Below are 5000 nucleotides of genomic sequence, written 5' to 3' on the forward strand. Positions count from 1 at the left end.
ACGCGCATCCCGTGCGACCGGGACGCATGTCCGGGCGGTTCCCGTTTGCAACGCTCCTCGGTACTTTGGAACGCTTGGGGTGGGCTTTGGGCGGATGCCCCGCTGGGGTGGTAGGGAGGGGGGGCTGCTGCCGCCGCGGCGGGCCTTCCGCTCCACTCCGCACAAGCCCGCCGTGGGCACTCGCTGCGGGCGTGCCCGGCACCGTTCGTCCTCGAGGGATTCGGCCCGTCGGCTCGCTCGGATGGGCCACGCGCAGCGGGCCCACGACGGAGCCGGCACGCTCCTTCTGCTGGCGCGGCGCTCGGTCTACGCCTCCGGCCGGCCGTTGCGGCGGCCGTGCACGGCGCTTCGGATCGGTCGGCCCGTCGTCCCGTCCCTGACGAAGTTTTCGCGGCCGCGCGCGCGCGGAGTTGGATCGGCCTTACTTGGTCCGATCCTTCGCCCTCGCATGTTGCGTGGGCTCGGTCCCGTCCCATTCGGTGAAATCTTTGTCCGCTCTGGTGCGTCCCTGTGGGTTCCTTTGTCGGTTTTGCGGGTTCGGCCGGGCCTTCCGTGCCGGCCCGTCGGCTCGCTCGGATGGGCCCCGCGGAGTTGGCCCACGACGGAGCCGGCACGCTCCTTCCGCTGGTGCGGCGCTCGGTCTATTCCTTCGGTCGGCCCTTGCGGCGGCCGTGCGCGGTGCTTCGGATCGGTCGGCCGGTCTTCCCGTCCCTCATGAAGTGTTCGCGGCCGCGCGCGCGCGGAGTTGGATCGGCCTTACTTGGTCCGATCCTTCGCCCTCGCATGTTCCGTGGGCTCGGTCCCGTCCTGTTCGGTGAAATCTTTGTCCGCTCTGGTGCGTCCCTGTGGGTTCCTTTGTCGGTTTTGCGGGTTCGGCCGGGCCTTCCGCGCCGGCCCGTCGGCTCGCTCGGATGGGCCCCGCGGAGTTGGCCCACGACGGAGCCGGCACGCTCCTTCCGCTGGTGCGGCTCTCGGTCTACGCCTCCAGCCGGCCCTTGTGGCGGCCGTGCGCGGCGCTTCGGTTCGGTCGGCCGGTCTTCCTGTCCCTCACGAAGTGCTCGCGGCCGCGCGCGCGCGGAGTTGGATCGGCCTTACTTGGTCCGATCCGTCGCCATCGCATGTTGCGTGGGCTCGGTCCCGTCTCGGTGAAATCTTGGGCCGCTTTGGTGCGTCCCTGTGGGTTCCTTTGTCGGTTTTGCGGGCTCGGCGCCGGGCCTTCCGCGCCGGTCCGTCGGCTCGCTCGGACGGACCGTGCGCAGGTGGTCCCCGACGGAGCCGGCACGCTCCTTCCGCTGGCGCGGCGCTCGGTCTATGCCTCCGGCCGGCCCTCGCGGCGGCCGTGCGCGGCGCTTCGGTTCGGTCGGCCGGTCGTCCCGTCCCTCACGAAGTTCCTGCGGCCGCGCGTGCGTGGAGCGGGATCGGCCTTACTTGGTCGGATCCGTCGCCCTCGCCTGTTGCGGGGGCTCGGTCCCGTCCCGTTCGGTGAAAGCTTTGCCCGCTCTGGTGCGTCCCCGTGGGTTCCTTTGTCGGTTTTGCGGCCTTGGCGGCGGGCCTTCCGTGTCGGCCCGTCGTGGGCCCGCTGCGCGTCCGTGCGCGGTGCTTCGGATCGGTAGGCCCGTCGTCTGGGTCCCTTACGAAGCTTTGCGCGACCGCTCCTTTGTCGCCGGTCCCCTGTTAGGGCTGACCGAGCCCTCCGTTCGCCCCCTGGCCCGTCGCATGGGCCCCCGGCGCCTCCGCGGCGCCCCACCGAAAACTGTCACGACGCGCATCCAGCGCCGACGAGGTCGCAGGTTACGTGCGGCAGCCGGGGGGCTAGGCCGAGCGGCGGCGGGCCCGCCCACGGACGGGCGCGGGGAGGAGCGCAGCCGGCACGCGGCGCGGAGCGGCGGCGGCATGCCGCCGGGCGGCCGTCGGCTCAACCGTGCCCGAGTCCCGCGGGCACCGCGTCGCCCGGCCGGCGCGAGCGGCGGCGGGCCCGCCCGCGGACGGGCGCGGGGAGGAGCGCAGCCGGCACGCGGCGCGGAGCGGCGGCGGCATGCCGCCGGGCGGCCGACGGCTCAACCATGCCCGAGTCCCGCGGGCACCGCGTCGCCCGGCCGGCGCGAGCGCACGAGGGCGGGAGGCAACCGGGCGGCGCCTGCGGAACCGGATGCGACGGCCGGCGCGGCACGGCCCCGACGGGTCCGCACCGAAGACCAGCGCGGTGCGGATCGACCGCTGATGAGGTCAGAGGTTACGTGCGGCAGCCGGCCGGCTGGCCCGAGCGGCGGCCGGCACGCGACGGGGATCGAGCGGCCCCGACGGCTTGCAGCCGGGCGGCCGACGGCTAGGCCGTACCGGAGTCCCGCGGTCGTTCGGGCGAAGGGGCGCATGCTGCGGGAAAGGCCTGCGGCGGCGAACCGTCCGCCCGGCCGGCCAAGCCTTCCGCGGCGGCGCGCACGTGGCGGCGCGGCCGAGATGACCGAGCGAAGCCCCGGCGATGGGCGGCGCGCACGTGTCCGTGCGGCCGAGATGACCGAGCGAAGCCCGGGCGGCGCCCGCCGTGCGCCCTGCCGGATCGCGCCTTCCGCCGGCGCGCAACGCCGGTCCCGCGTTCCGGCCGCGGGAGAGGCCTGCGTCGGCGAACCGTCCGCCCCGCCGGCCGAACCTTCCGCGGCTGCGCGCACGTGTCCGTGCGGCCGAGATGACCGAGCGAAGCCCCGGCGACGGGCGGCGCCCGCCGTGCGCCCCGGCGGATTGCGCGGCCCGCCGGCGCGCAACGCCGGGCCCACGTTCCGGCTGCGGGAAAGGCCTGCGGCGGCGAACCGTCCGCCCCGCCGGCCGAACCTTGCGCGGCGGCGCTTACGTGTCCGTGCGGCAGAGATGACCGAGCAAGCTCCGGCGATGGGCGGCGCCCTCCGTGCGCCCCGCCGGATCGCCTGCGAGCGGCGAGCGTCCGGGCGGGCCCCTTTCGCAACTTCCCTCGGTACTCTAAACACCCCTTGCCTCTCGGTCTTCCCCCCGACCCTCTCGGTATTTGCTCGGATATGTGCATGCATCGTCCCTCGTCGCCTTCGGTTATCCTCCCCGGGGTGGGCTTTGCGCCGACGCGCCAACGGGGTGGTAGGGGGGCTGCAGCCGCGGCCGCCGCGTTTCGCCATCCGCGCGTGCGCCGCCGGATCCGAGTGGAGGTCGCGGGCGACTCGTCGATGCTTGTACTAGGGGCGCATGCCGGCAGCCCCCCGCGGGGTGCGGGACCCCCGATCGGCGTGCGAGGGACGGGCGTCCGGGCGGGCCCCGTTTCCAACTTCCCTCGGAACATTAAAACCCCCCGACCCCCTCGGTCTTCGCTCCGGCCCTATCGCTATTGCTCGGATATGTGCATCCACCGTCCCTCGTTGCCTTCGGTTATCTACCCCAGGGTGGGCCTTGCGCCGATGCCCCGATGGGGTGGCAGGGGTGGGGCTGCCGCGGCCGGCGCGTTTCGGCATCCGCGCTTGGGGGCTCGGACCCGAGTGGAGGTCGCGGGCGGCTCGTCGATGCCTGCACCGGGAGCGCATGCCGGCAGCCCCCCGCGGGGCGCCGGACCCCCGATCGGCGTGCGATGGACGGGGGGAGGGGCGGGCCCGGTTTGCAAATTCCCTCGGTACTTTAAAATCTCACGGCCCTGTCGGTGCTCCCTCCGGCCCTATCGCCACTGCTCGGATATGTGCATCCACCGTCCCTCGTTGCCTTCGGTTATCTACCCCGCGGTGGGCTTTGCGCCGATGCCCCGATGGGGTGGCAGGGGGGCACGCTCTAGGCCGTGCCACGGGGCGCGGGCGCCGGCGCCGTACGTCCCTCGCGGCGGCCGTGAGCGGCACCTCGGCTTGCTCGGTCTGTCCTCCCGGGACGCGCGACCCGTGCGACCGGGACGCGCATCCCGTGCGACCGGGACGCGTGTCCGGGCCGTTCCCGTTTGCAACGCTCCTCGGTACTTTGGAACGCTTGGGGTGGGCTTTGGGCGGATGCCCCGCCGGGGTGGTAGGGAGGGGGGGCGGCTGCTGCCGCGGCGGGACTTCCGCTCCACTCCGCACAAGTCCGTCGCCTCGCGGCGGGCGCGCCCGGCACCGTTCGTCCCCGAGGGAGCCGGCACGCGCCCGCCGAGGCCCCGGCGCATGGGCGCCGCCGCCGGCCGTCCGCGCGGCGGCCGTGCGCCGGCTTCCTCCGTCGGCCCTCCCGGGATGCGCGACCCGTGCGACCGGGACGCGCATCCCGTGAGACCGGGACGCGTGTCCGGGCCGTTCCCGTTTGCAACGCTCCTCGGTACTTTGGAACGCTTGGGGTGGGCCTTGGGCGGATGCCCCGCCGGGGTGGTAGGGAGGGGGGGCTGCTGCTGCCGCGGCGGGACTTCCGCTCCACTCCGCACAAGTCCGTCGCCTCGCGGCGGGCGCGCCCGGCACCGTTCGTCCCCGAGGGAGCCGGCACGCGCCCGCCGAGGCCCCGGCGCATGGGCGCCGCCGCCGGCCGTCCGCGCGGCGGCCGTGCGCCGGCTTCCTCCGTCGGCCCTCCCGGGATGCGCGACCGGGTCGCGCATCCCGTGAGACCGGGACGCGTGTCCGGGCCGTTCCCGTTTGCAACGCTCCTCGGTACTTTGGAACGCTTGGGGTGGGCCTTGGGCGGATGCCCCGCCGGGGTGGTAGGGAGGGGGGGCTGCTGCTGCCGCGGCGGGACTTCCGCTCCACTCCGCACAAGTCCGTCGCCTCGCGGCGGGCGGGCCCGGCACCGTTCGTCCCCGAGGGAGCCGGCCCGCGCCCGCCGAGGCCCCGGCGCATGGGCGCCCCCGCCGGCCGTCCGCGCGGCGGCCGTGCGCCGGCTTCCTCCGTCGGCCCTCCCGGGACGCGCGACCCGTGCGACCGGGACGCGCATCCCGTGCGACCGGGACGCGTGTCCGGGCGGTTCCCGTTTGCAACGCTCCTCGGTACTTTGGAACGCTTGGGGTGGGCTTTGGGCGGATGCCCCGTCGGGGTGGTAGGGAGGGG

The sequence above is a fragment of the Phoenix dactylifera genome, chromosome 10 (assembly GCF_051530095.1).
Source record: "Phoenix dactylifera cultivar Ajwa chromosome 10, Ajwa_hap1_PhDact_Kaust_v1.1, whole genome shotgun sequence".
Taxonomy (NCBI): Eukaryota; Viridiplantae; Streptophyta; class Magnoliopsida; order Arecales; family Arecaceae; genus Phoenix; species Phoenix dactylifera.